The sequence below is a fragment of the Tamandua tetradactyla genome, chromosome 9 (assembly GCF_023851605.1).
Source record: "Tamandua tetradactyla isolate mTamTet1 chromosome 9, mTamTet1.pri, whole genome shotgun sequence".
NCBI classification, from domain to species: Eukaryota; Metazoa; Chordata; class Mammalia; order Pilosa; family Myrmecophagidae; genus Tamandua; species Tamandua tetradactyla.
Genome location: NC_135335.1, coordinates 114,734,951 through 114,749,246, shown reverse-complemented (window position 1 = coordinate 114,749,246; position 14,296 = coordinate 114,734,951). Strand labels below are relative to the sequence as shown.

The window sequence follows — 14,296 nt, the reverse complement described above, 5'->3', positions numbered from 1 at the left end:
CTAACTTTATAGGACCTGCATTTTAAACCTCATCCTTACGCTAGGTATAGTTATTTTGTATGATTAATTCTGAAAATAAAATATTTCTGCCGCTCTAGGATAGTAAGCCAAGCATTTTGCATTAGTTTCAATGGTTTAAAAAACTTCGGCAATAATATTGGTAAAAAATATATATATTCACTTGAATTTTGCATTTTTTTTTAAAAAGCCCAGCTTTTCTACATATAGAAACTATATTTATGCTGCCAAAAAGAAAATATGATTGACAAGTGAATTAGGCACCAGGGATAAAAGAGAAAAAAACAATCCTCTATCACAGTTGCTACAGTATCTTCCAGGAGATAAGCTCTTGGATACACTGCATGGGATGTTCTCAGGGTCTGGCTAGCAGGTTGTGTGAGGCTGAGGGGTAGCAAGAGCAGAGAGGCGGAAAAGAATGACACTGTAAGGGCTGAGAGTAAGGACACAGCTAGAAAACAGGAGAAATGGGAAACAAGAGTTGAAATACTTTCAAGCTTCCAGGACAGCAATGCTTAATATGATACCCACTAACCACCTGTGGGTGTTTACATTTAAATTTAAATGAAATTGCATTAAAAATTCAGTTGTACTAAACCTCATTTCAGGAACTCAAAAGCCACATTTTGACTAATGACTACCTACATAATATAGTATCTTTCCGTCATCTCAGAAAGTTCTTTTGGATAGAATTATTCTAGAAAGTGAGAACCCAGGAAACACTAAGGATCTGCTTAGACTTCAAAAAAATACACAGAATCCATAGATACATTGTCTACAGCTAAGTTCTTCTATTTATAAAGGAACATCGATTGATACAAAAGAGATGGAAATCAGTCGTGATTAAGAACTGTGAGTGCAAAAGAGACACGGGCACATTTCACACAGTATAACCTGTGACACCACGGACCCCAGCTGAGACTCAAGGGGCTCAGGAGCTACCTAACGATGGGTTATTCCTTCTCGCCCACCAATAAAACCAGTTACTGAGAGTTTGAAAGGATGTGTGTCCCCTAGAAAAGCCATGTTTTAATCTTAATCCCATTCTGTAAAGGCAGCCGTTTCTTCTAATCCCTATTCAGCATTGTATGTTTGAAACTGTAATCAGATCATCTCCTTGGAGATGTGATTTAATCGAGAGTGGTTGTTAAATTGGATTAGGTAGAGACGTGTCTCCACCCATTTGGGTGGGTCTTGATAAATTTCTGGAATCCTATAAAAAAGGAAACATTTTGGAGAATAGGAGATTCAGAGAGAGCCAGAGAAGAACTACACAGCCATGAGAAGCAGAGTCCACCAACCAGCAACCCTTGGAGATGAAGAAGGAAAACGCCTCCCAGGGAGCTTCATGAAACAGGAAGCCAGGAGAAGAAGCTAGCAGATGATGCCGTGTTCGCCATGTGCCCTTTCAGCCAAGAGAGAAACTGTGACTGTGTTCGCCATTTGCCTTCTCACTTGAGAGAGAAACCCTGAACTTCATCAGCCTTCTTGAACCAAGGTATCTTTCCCTGGATGCCTTTGATTGGACATTTCTATAGACTTGTTTTAATTGGACATTTTCTCAGCCTTAGAACTGTAAACTAACAACTTATTAAATTCCCCTTTTTAAAACCCATTCTGATTCTAGTATATTGCATTCCAGCAGCTAGCAAGCTAGGACACTGAGTATCTCTGTAACTCTTCTGAGAAAGAAGGTTCCCAAATAATAAGACATCTTTTAGCACCTAAGAATTCAGTGGATTAGGAAAAAAAGGAGGAAGAGAGGGAACGAGGAAAGACTCATATATCTATCTATTTTAAATATTATTTATATTTTGGGCCAATATTTTCTACAGATACATATCAAAATCAGAGTGCATTTAGTCACAAGCATCTTAGGGAAAGGCATAACATCACTGCTATGAGATATAATTTCAACTGTCATTCAAATATTATTTTCCTGAGATTGACTTCCATTCCATGCTTCCTCATTTCTTTTTGCTCACGTCTGTAAATTGGCCTATTTGGAAATAGTGTTGTTCTGGAAAGCCTCAAGTCTTGTCACCTGATTAATTAAGGACTTGGATGAATCATCTAAGTATATTTCTTCTTCTGGTTCGCTAAGGTTTCTGATTCAGTTTGTGCTCAGACTATTCCAGAAGCCCCAAAAAACTGTCATCTAATTGGGGAATTTAAAAGTGTCACAGAGGAATTACTGGATAATTTAAAGCACGTGACTAAATATAAGGTAACAGTGATAGCTTCTCATAAAAATACAAAGGTGATATAGAAATGAGAAAAGCAAAGCTTGAAATATTTTCCTTTAAATACGATTTGGTAAAAAGAAAGGAATTAACAGTACTTGAATGAAGCGGTGATATAGCTTATTATTTTGCCACAAACAGATTCATACAGAAGTAAGCCTTTTGCTGAATATTGAAGGAACTGATTGTTTTGTATCATTATAGGTGAGTAACTTTAAAATTATTTGGTCAAAAACCACACTAAGAAAGATATTTTCTATTGTTATCCAGAAGGGAAATATACAATTGAAGCAAATATTTTACAAAGCAATAACAAGTGATTCTATTTCAATTATATTACTTCAATGTATATTTTCTACTTCAATTATTCTTACTTCAGTTCTACTTACTTCAATTATGTTAGTGTATGTTTTCTGATATTCTCTGTTATACTTTCATTTTCTAAAAAATACAAGCTGCAACCCATTAAACTAATTTTATGACCCAAACATGGGGTCCAACCTACCGGATGAAAATACTGCTGTAAGGAATAAGAAATTCTATGGTAAGAATTGGTAAAACACAGTGGAAACCATAACTAGAAGCATCTAGCTGAAGAAAAGGAACCAACCATTTATGTAGAAACAGGAGTAGAATACTATGCGTGCGTGCGTGCATGTGTGTGTGTGTGTGTGTGTGTGTGTGAGAGAGAGAGAGAGAGAGAGAGAGAGAGAGAGAGAAATGGGAGGGAGCAGTGGGGAGGGAGGTATCTAATGTGAAATCTTATATGTGGACTTTCTAGGTTTGCCAGACAAGAGGGAATGAGCTTTTGTTGAAAACAAACGTTGAGGCAGATCTGCCTGGCAGCAGTGTAAAAGTGGGTGTGAGGTACTACCAATCTGGACCTAGAAGGCGCGCCATGGCTGATGAAGCATAAAGCACATAAACATGATGAAATGAGAACCTGAATTACGGTGGTGAAAAAACAGAGAGGGAGGGACAGTCGGGAAACAACACGACTTCCCAATGGGAAGAGAAAAAATGATTCTCACATCTCCAGAAACACTAAACACAATAAAAAGAAAAACTATGTCAACACTTTGAAGAGCAGGAGAGTATTTTAAAGTTCAAAAGCAAGAGGTGCTTTGGAAGTCAAATGGCATAAATACCAGGGAAAGAAAACTAAAGGAAAGATGCACCTGCAGAGAAGGAGGCAGAAGGAAGATCTGTCACTCTACAAACCAGTCTGGTTCAGTGATCCACTGTCTTCCAGCTGAGCTACAACGGGCCATGGCTAACCTTCCAGATGGAAAAGGGGCAGCTCCTGAGCCCATGCCCAGATTCGGTGAGCATCCTTTCAGCTTTTCATTCAGTGAAGCGGATGCTGACTACCTACCATGTGCCAGGCACCACAGGCAGAGCACTCACAGAACACAGTGCCTGCCTGTCCCTAAGAAACCACGGTCAAAAAACAGCTTCCTAAATAAATAACTACAATGCAGAGTAAAAAGTACTGGAAAAGAGAAGTGCAGAAAGTGCTTTAGGGTCACAAAAGATGCTGTGATTAATTGTTCCTGGGTGAGCAGAAGGCTTCTAGAAGAAAGAGGCAAGTAGAAAAAGTATTTCTGTGAGAAGCAACAGCGTTTATGAGGTGGGGGAGCCTGAAAGTGCACTTGCCCTTAAAGGAAGAACAAGTCTAATAGAGGCCGAAAATGAAGGAGAAGGGGATTGAGAAGCCTGGAGAAAGGGAGAAGGGAGTTCTGCTGGAAGGGATATGGGGACTTCAATGCAGTGTCTGCAAGTACAAGCTGTATCTCAAGGCTGCAGAGGAACCCAGGTGTTTTAAAGCAGGAAACAGCACAAATTAGGCACATACTTTAGAAAGACAACACAAACAGTTGGTCTAGAAGGTGTACCAGACAGAGGAGAGATGCCGAGAGAGAGGACAGTCAGGAAGCCTGCTGAGAAATATGAGCCTGAGTGAGGGCAGGTGCAACAGGACAGGGTTGGAGGAGTTAGGCAGAAATTTTGAAAGCAAAGTGACAAAACTTTGTATGCAACTGGGGAGAAGGTGAAGGAGCACAGAAAGTAATGGATCACTGGGGGTTCTTTAGGAGAGCAGGGACAGGTTGGGCTTGGGAGTACAAAGATAAAATAATTGGTCTTAAGTTGAATTGAGGTGGCCTTTGGGATCCAACGGATATGTCAAAAAAGCAGCTGCAGAAAGTAGGAAAGAAATCAAGCAGAAGCAATCATTTTGGGAATCAGCAACATAGCAATGATAAGAGAAATGAGACTACAGACTAAGAAGGTGCCACTAATATTTAAGGAGGGAGAGTTGATAAAAGATTATAAAACAGAGGAAAAGACTGCTTTTTCTTAGTAAGAAAAGTCAGAAGAGAAACAGGAAGAAGTTTCAAAGAGCAAGATTAAATGTCATTGGGAAGCTGAGTAGAGCAATGATCACATTTTTTTGTTTTTTTTTTTTTTGAAAAATGTTCTAGAAATGAGCAGATATAACCTAACTACACAATAACAAGTGAAGCCTTTTAAGACAGAAAAATTGACAGGTTGCTGCCTCATTGGATACTCTTGTATCAGAAATCAAGCAAAAATCCCAAGAAAGGTGATGTAATTAAACTATCATGACACATTAACGGAAACACCTTGTTCTATATGCAAACCCTGACAGATATACCCTGGTGTCTCTGCAGATAACAGCTGCTCTGATCTTTGGATAGTGTTATGCTTCACCCAATGCTGCTTTATCATAAAGCGTGTCAGGATGAAATCGAAGTGTTATTATACAATTGTGCAGTTCTTTGTAAGTTCCAAAATGCTTCTAAACAACAATTATTCACCTATGGCACATCTATGACATTAATGAAAACATAACCATTCAAATAATTTTCATAGGTGAGTTAGTGCTTATTTTGAATAGTACAGCTAGGTGAAACTACTAGAGACATACTTGACTGAAGTTCAAATACCTATTTGGATTAGGATTTTATATTTATTTCTATTGCCAATATCTAGAAAACCTTGAGATTCTATTCCCAGTTTTTTGTTTTCTAAAATATATTTTAAAAATACTTTGCTCTCTTTTTTTGAGGGGGTGTATGTGGGTCCAAAGCAAAATACGTTGTTAACCGACGTTGTCTTTCATGCTAAGTCAGGTTAGCAGGGGAATAAAAACACAGCAGATAAGCATTAAGGCATATGTCCAGTCACATGATGCCCAGCTTTCAAAATCCACATTTCACTTACAGACTCTGAAAGCTGTCTGTAATTTAGGTGATCCTGATCCTAACTGAGCAATGTGAGGGAAATGCTCTAGTGTAACTACTGCTCAGAACCCCTTTAAATGACCACCGCGGGCAATCCGTCATCAGCAATTATACTCATGTCAAATGTTCTTATAATGAGCTATCACATTTTCAAACATTTTCCTCCACTACCTAACCAGAGGAGCTTTACACAATGCTTTCAACCTAAAAAGAAGAGAGGAAATGAATTATTGGATCTTGGTTTAAAATGAGCAAACCTCATCCTGAAAAGCAGGGGGGAGGGGGGGGGTGAGAATGTATAAATTGAGAAAAGAATTACCTATTCATCTTCATCAATAGTTGACACCATCATCATTTGGCCTCTGAAAAAAAAGGATGTTTTAATTTGCTGGGAAGAACACTTCTCTTCAAGGAGGAGATCTGGGGATTTGACCATGAATAATGATGAAGTGAGCAGAGTTTTCTTCATATGTAAAATCTACCTCTACTTTTCAATCCAAATGAGATTCTAAACTGCAGGTGGAGGTCAGGGGATTCCATTTATTTATTCAAGTCTGTGTGGGTATCCTTCATCCTCATCAACCAAATCTATTATACTTCCTCTCACTGAATAACATTGAGACAAAGGAAAAGCGACACAACATTCCCATTTCTACTAGCAGGCTTGTAGCAACAACCTTGGGTTCCAAGTATACTTGCTGTTCACCAGGCTAAGCACAGCCCTGCCTGGAAGGCTCCCCTTTGCAGGAAATTCGGGCACAGACTGACAGAGTCCTCTCTTTATTACTCCACCCCTTTGGTAAATGCAAAACATTCTCTTGGCATCACCAGTTTGTAATAAATCATTCAAGCTCATGCTTGAAACTCAGCATTTATTAATTTCAAATAAGTTCTGATACCCATTCTCAGTCACAGACAATGAAAATATTTCTCTGGCCCATTATTTGCTCTGTGCACCTCAGAAAGCTGAGAGAATGCAATAATACATCTGACCTTTTTTGGCTTCCTAATCATGACTGCTTCCTACAAGAAAAAAAAAAAGTTTTTAAGAGAGTCCCAAAACATTACGCAAGTCAGGTAAGAGAGAATAAGAATCCCAGAGTAAAGCAGACTTAGAATGAAAGGTCCTCAATATGCAGTACTGAAGTGATGTATAAATCAATAGAGAATGATTAAAACACTGCTCTATGAAGGGCCTGCATTGTTAATGTACATTTCATTATGGAAAAAGGATGCTGTAGTCAGAGCAAATGCCATGCGTGCAGTGTAATAGAAGCAAAATGTGTACCAAACCGTTTAAACATACAGAATTCCAAGGAACACAGCTAATCAACACCAACATTCTTTAATTACACTTAAATAAAGCTCATTCAAATATTTCGTTGGAAATTTAAATGTCCAGGTTAGAACACTCACATACATATGAAAACACCTGGTTTCAAGTGTACTCAGTTATTTCATAGATAACACCTCCCTCCTTCAACAAAGCCCAGCATTAATAATGCTGTTCTTACTCAGACTGCAACACAAAATCTATAACTAAATATCCTTAATTGTGTGATCACTGCATTCACAGGAATAAAAACACACTTATCTAATCCTTCCTTTTAAATGGGTCAATTAAGTGCTGTGCCACTCCCTTTCCATTAACCAAACAACAAATTTAAAACCTAAACATTATGTGTTCTCTCTTCAATTGACTTCACCTGAAACAGAGACCTGTGTTTACAAAACAATATAAACTCCCAAAAAGCTACGGTACCACGGAAACCCAGGTCAGCTGACTCTGAACCAAAGTGTGTTCAACAATAACACCTCCTACCACCTCTCTTATTTTAACCTTCCATCTACTACCTTAGACCCAAATACAAGGGACTGACCCCCAGGGATTACCTCTGGAGGAGATTATATTTAGCATCTGCCAAGGTAAAGACAGCCTTCCCCACATTTTATTAAGGAGTGTTTGCCATTACTTTTTCAAAAGGAAATCAGGTTCATTCATTCTCCTTTAACAGTAAAGTAAAAATTAGTCGCAGCAAAATCCTTCTTAAGGAGGTATCTTCTGCCTGTCACTGCTTTCCGTGGACTTCTAACAATGACTTCTTTAAGCAAAATTGTAACTTTCATTCTTTGAACAGTAGTCAGTCGCCTATGACCATGGCTTTCTTATCATTGGTCAAAAAAATCTCATATTAAATGCAAGCTTAATCACCTGAAGCGTACTGGAAAGCTATGCAATGGATGATAGCAAAGGTAAAATATTTAAAATTAGACCTATTTATATTTCACTTGAGGCCATAAAGACAGTACTGTTGAACAGCTTTGTTTACCCCACACCAATTGAAGGATACTAGTCCAAAAAACAAAGGTTATAAAACCATCTCAACTTGGATAATTTTTAACATTTATCCCTTCTGAATTCAAATACTCTGTTTTTTCATAAGAATTTCTACACTCTGCAAAAGAATTTGGCACATACCAACAAAACATCAATTTTAGTTTGGTCTATCTGTGAAACTCAGAGATTCCACATTTCTCCTAGCAATAATTATGACAAGCAAAGTAGTGAGTCAATACTAACTTAGTGACATGAAGAAAACCACTAGCCATTTATTTTACATGTTTTCTGTGCTGCAGCCACTGTGCTTTCTACATGGTATCTCATTCAGCCCTCATGAAACAACTAAACCAGGTAGATGGTATTATCCCCATCTGGTTGTTGAAAAGCTGGAAACATTTACTTGGTCAGGGAAAACCAACTGTGGCTCCCCACGTGGGCCCCACCCAGCATCCTCTGGAGAAGCAATACAACCAGGGGGGATGGTTTGTCCTGGAGCTTCCCAGGCAACCTACAAAAAGAGATCCAAGGGAACCATATGAATTTAACATTGGCCCGTGATGCTCTCAGGCAACACGGAGTAGTTACTAATTTGGGGTTAAAAAAAAGCTGTGGACCCTGACCTTCAAGGTCTTCTCAGCTCCCAAAACTCTGCAATTCTGTATTCTTATGAGGACATGTATTTTAGCAGCAAAGGGAGTAGAAAAAGAAAGATGAAATCCCCTCTTTCCTACCCCACCCCCCAAAAAACACCACCCCAGATGGACAATGCTTCTAACATAATTAAACACCCCCAGGCAGTCACCTATGATGTATCATTGCCCGCAGCTCTTTATATGCCCTACTAATAAGAGGCCGTGGGTTGCTCACCCAGTGGTCACGGATTTACTCAAATGAATGTCTCTGTAGGGCAGTAACTTGAAAACAATACTTTCATTGACCTCACGCTCTTCTACCCTCCACCGAGTGGAATGTATCTAGAGTCAAAGACAGTAAGAAACCTCAGAGAGGGAGAAGCATCCTATCCAATAGAGGAAAATCCAAAGGAGGATGACAGACAGTTTCTAGAACTGTGGGTCACAATCCATTGGTGGACTCGATTACTGAGTCAGGACAAGCATTTCAAAGAATGTGAAATAGAATATGATAGAAAATATCAGTGTGTTACACACAGTAAAGTACACTTTCATGAAACTTTTTTCAGTAACATATTCTATTATCAGTTGTGGTCATGATATAAAATATATTTCTTACCATAGGTTTAAAACATTACTTGACTCCTCTCACCATCACCTTATGCAACTATTTACTGAGTGCTGTTCTGAATTTACATCCTAAAAATAACACTAACCTCCCTCCCTCCCTAGGCGTACCATTTCCCTAGTTAAAGTCAGTACCTCTCACAGGAACCATCAGAACAACCCCCAAACCGGTCTTCATTACATTGTCACGTTCCTATTCAATCGGCCTCCACCCCTTTGCCCAAACTGGCTGTTCAACAAGCAGATCTGACCCTGCCAATCCCCACCTTAAAACCCTTCAGCGCCCACCTACACAATCAGATGGAAGCGCCCGTGGCATGGCACACAGGGCGCTCCATAAACCAGCCCCAAGTAACTTCCACATCCATCTCCCAAAACTCCAGCCTCAATCATAGTTACTGTTCTGCACAAAAGCTGCATCTCACCTCCATGCCTCTGCCCATGCTATCCCTGCTTGTCCTTTGAGACTGCACACGGGAGTCTTTTCCTCCTAGGAGTCTTCCCAGGACGTTTGGGTGTGCTCTGGGCCCCCAGTGTTCCCTAAACCTCCTTCTTCCATCCGATTCCTTGCTCCATGGACATTAGATTATCTAGTAACTGTCCACTCTGCTACACAGAAAGGTTTCCACTTCCTCCAAGTCGTTACTCAAACGTCACCTCCTCAGTGAGCCCTGCCTTTCTGCACCATCTACCTTAACCTTATTTAAAACTTCAACTTGGCATCACTACCCGCACCCCTTCCCAACCCCCCTCCCTGATCTCTTTATCCTCCCTATCACTTACCACTACCAAATATTTGTGTACACACACACGCAGGCATACGCATATATAATGTTAAATAAGTACATGTATAGGTATGTATTTTTAACTTATGTATCTTGTTTATTGTCTGGCTCCACAACTAGGCATGCCAGCTCACATATTTTTCTGTTTTACTACTGCTGTACCCCAGTGCCTGGCACATTAGAGGCACTCAGTAAATACTTGCTTAATGAATAAACGAGTGAATACTGTCAGGATCAATGACTGCGACTAAGTCACCTTTAAGATTCCAAATATCACAGTGCCTGCTGCATAGTTGGTCCGCAATAAATGTGTGTACTTAAAAGATGAAACTCAGAAATTCACATGGGCACAATACTCTTCTCCTTTCAGCAGACACAAGGTCAAAAGGACAGAAAAAACATATAAGTTAAACAGACCAATCAGCTGATCAATAAAAAAGCAAAATGTTAGCACATCACTCTATCTGGGGTGTGGGAAGGCCACCTGGTGTCTTTTGGCATCTGGTATCTTTTAGAAATGAATGTGAGAATAACAGACCTTCTCTTATTTGGCAGGAAGGTATAAAGGTTAGGCGCTTTTTCTTTTCTTTATTAGAGAAGCTGTGGGTTTACAGAACAATCATCTATAAAATACAGAATTCCCATATACCACTGTGCCAGTTTGAAGCTATTATGTACCCCAGAAAAGCCATGTCCTTGATTACTCATTTAATATTGCTGTGTGGGATCTTTTTTATTGTTTCCATAGAGACACAGAGATAGGACCCACCCAATTGTGGGACGTAACTTTAGATTAGTTGGTTTCCATGGAGATGAGTCTTTACCCATTCAAGTTGGGGTTGCTTACCTGAGCGCTTTAAGAAGGAACCATTTCGGAAAAAGCTTTAGAACCAACAGAGCCCAACAGCCAGACCTTTGGAGATGGAGAAGGAAAGCGTCCCTGGGGAAGCCTTATGAAATGAGAAGAGAAAGCTAGCAGCCATCACATGGGCCTTCTCACCTGACAGAGGTGTTCTGGACCCATCTGCCTTTCTTGATCAAAGTATCTTCCCCTGGGCACCTTAGTTTGGATATTTTCATGGCCCTAGAACTGTAAACTAGCAACTTAACAAATCCCTGTTTTTTAAAGCCATTCCGTTTCAGGTATATTGCATTCTGGCAGCTTTTACAAACTAAAATAACCACCCTATTATTAACATCTTGCATTGATGTGAAATATGTGTTACAATTGATAAAAGCGCATTTTTATAATTGGACTATTAACTATAGTCCACAGTTCAAGTTAGAAGAGCTTTAATATCCATATTTTCATATTTGTTGATAAAATAACCATAAAGCTCCGAAGGCAGTTGAAGCAAATGAACCACTAGGCATCTTATTCTTTGGGGGAAGGAAGCTTTTACTCAGTAATAAGTCATGGGCACATCCAATACTTACAATCATTTAAAAAATCAGATTAAGAATGTAAGGAGAATAATATGTATATGCTCTTGATGCCTAAAACTAAACCTCATACATGTGCTTTAGCAATTACTGTTAAAATGCAAATTTGTGAACAATACCTCAAACTGGAAAAGAAATGTAAAGCCATTTTAAAATTTTCCCTTTGATCAAATAAAAGATTAATATAGATATTCTTAAAAAAAAATAAGTGTATCACTTTGTCCTGAAGATATAAATTAAACAAAACTGGTAGAAACTTTTTTTAAATGGCACATTTAAAGAGAAACAAATGGAGGGTTATGGTCTACAAAGGTAACCTAATACCTGAAGACATCAACTCATCAATTAGTTAAATACTTTAATCACAACATCTTGAAAAAGGCTCCCAAATATAAATGACCTCATACTCTAGGACAGAACTATTTCAAAGAATTCTACATTTTATAATACATAAATACATTCTACAGCTCCCAAGTCAGGGCAAAAATGACCCAAATCCATACCTCATCACCAGCAGCCAGAATCCCACCTGGATAGTTTCCTGTTTTTGAGTTTAAAACTTGCTCTACAGTGGCATGGTGGTTAATGTGTACTGGGTTCAATACACAAAATCCTCCCCTGTATTACTCTGGGCTCTACCACTTACACATAAACTTCTAAATCAGCAGCCACTATAACCACACGATGAAGAATCAAATCCTGTTACAAGTGCTGTAAAAAGGAAAGAGAAAGGAGTTAACCAGACCTGAGCTATTTCCTCTGCCAGCAAGATGAGCCAAAGCAGAATCACCATGTTTGTGTGGAAATAAAATGAGAATAATTCCACTAAAAGTGACAATTTTATATTTTATATCCTTGAGCCAAAATTTCAAAGTATCTTCCTTGGTTCCCTTCAGCCCACCATCCCCAGAAATATCCTAGCCTTGCAGTTGGCAAAGGAAGAGAGAGGGAGGTGTCCAGCAATTGCTTAGGGAAGAATTTTCCTGTTGTCAATTTCATCACCACTAAATGTTCTCCCTAAAGTATTTCTGGTAAAAAAAGAAAAGGAGACAAGCCAAGAGAGGCCATCTACATAATGCATAAGAAAGTATTTTAATAAAAATGTGATTTAGTTTTAAGTAATTTGGTCTTTCCTTCTAAGCGGCCTGGCTAAGTATGAAAAATATTATATAATAATCATTCATTAAAAAGTAAAAAGAAAACAATTTAATATAATTCTTGAAAAGCACCTAAGTATTATCTCCAAAGAGTCCCATTTTTCTGTATTTACATAACCACAAAGAAAGCTCAAAGTTTCATAAGGGGACAGGCACTTCTTAATTTATCCAATTCTTTACATCTCTATGTGATATCAAAAATGAAATATTATCAACATTTTTCTTATCATTAAGGTTCTATGTCACCATTACAAAATTCTAGAAGGATTTAAATAGGGTGGACAGTGTAAGCCTCATTAAGATTATATTTGGTCGTTAAAATAGAGTAGATTGAAATCCTAGTGATCAGTGAAAGGGAGTGGTAAGGGGTATAGGAAAAAAATAAGGGGAACAAAGGTTAAAATATATTGGGTAGATGGAAATATTAGTGGTCAATGAGAGAGGTTTAGGGGTATGGCATGTATGAGTTTTTATTTCTTTTTCTGGAGTGATGCAAATGTTCTAAGAAATGATCATGGTGATGAATATATAACTATGTGATGATATTGTGAGTTACTGATTGTACACCACGTACGGAATGTACATATGTTAAGAATGTTCATGTTTGTATGTTGTTTTGTCAATAAATACATATGTAAAAAAAAAAAAAGATTATATTTGGTGAAGACTTAAAGGAGTTGAGGGAATTAGCTTCCTGGATGTCCAGGGTAAGAACTTCTAGATGGAGGGAACAGCTGTAACTGGGGTGCTGGGACAACATGTCTGGCACATTAAAAGAACAAGGAAGTCACAAGGCTGGAATGCAATGAGTGAGGGGAAAAGTAGGAGTTGGTACGGTCTGAGAAGTAGTAGGAGTCAAATTATGTGTTAAGACTTTGGCTTTTACTCTGAGTGCAAAGTGGAATGACAGAGTTCTGAGCTGAAGAATGGATTGATCTGGCTGATGTTTTGAAAGGATCACTGCTCTCAAATGGCTGTTGAGTACATATGGGTGGGAGGGTAGCAGAGATGAAGGCAGACTGAGCACATAGGATACTACAGCCGTACTTGAGATGAGAGGCTGTGGTGACCCAGACCAGTGCAGCAGCTATGGAGAAGGTGTGAAGTGACCATATATGTTTGAAGACAGACCCAAGAGCACTGTCCAGTGGCCTGGATATGGAGTGTGCGAGGCTAAAAATTCAAGGATGATTCCAATGTGGACTGAGAAACTGGAAAGATATACGGCCATTAACCCAGATGGACTGTCTAGTACATCAAGGCTGGGAGGCAGATGAGAAGTGTAGCTTGTGCCATTAAACTCAGCCAAGTAGAGGGACTGCATAGACTGTTGGTATACTAGGCTGGAGTTCAGGAGAGAGGTCTGGGCTACAGACCATGAGTGGTCTAAAAGCAATCACAAAGGAGAGGATAAAAATATACAAGAGAAGAGGATTAAGACTACACAGTAGGACGTTTCAACCTCAAGAATCAGGGAGAAAAGAGGATCCAGCAAAAGGGAGTGAGACTGCCCTCCCACTCTCTATGTGGGACATGACTCCCAGAGGTGTGGACCTTCCTGGCAACATGGAACAGAAATTCTAGAATGAGCTGAGACTCAGCATCAAGGGATTGAGAAAACCTTCTCAACCAAAAGGGAGAAGAGCGAAATGAGACAAAACTGTTAATGGCTGAGAGATTTCAAACAGAGTCGAGAGGTTATCCTGGAATTTTTTTATTCTTATGTATTAAATAGATATCACCTTTTTAGTTAAGGCATTACAGAGAGGCTGGAGGGAACTGCC

General features: G+C 39.0%; 1 protein-coding gene across 19 annotated transcripts in view; it reads right to left on the bottom strand.

Moving 5' to 3' along the window:
• The window catches only part of MAST4 (microtubule associated serine/threonine kinase family member 4), a 632,749-nt gene that overhangs the window by 492,300 nt on the left and 126,153 nt on the right, over window positions 1–14,296 (bottom strand). For 4 of the 19 annotated variants that reach the window (XM_077117373.1, XM_077117366.1, XM_077117370.1 and 1 more), the window contains 2 exons: window positions 12,002–12,066; window positions 5,847–5,889 (listed from right to left, as the gene is read on the bottom strand). The exons of 10 other annotated variants lie outside the window; for them this stretch is intronic. The gene's annotated coding sequence lies outside the window, so the exon portion shown is untranslated. Of the gene's footprint in view, window positions 1–5,846; window positions 5,890–10,168; window positions 12,554–14,296 lie in introns of those variants that run through there. 5 more of the 19 variants (XM_077117367.1, XM_077117369.1, XM_077117377.1 and 2 more) reach the window with 5 other exon arrangements.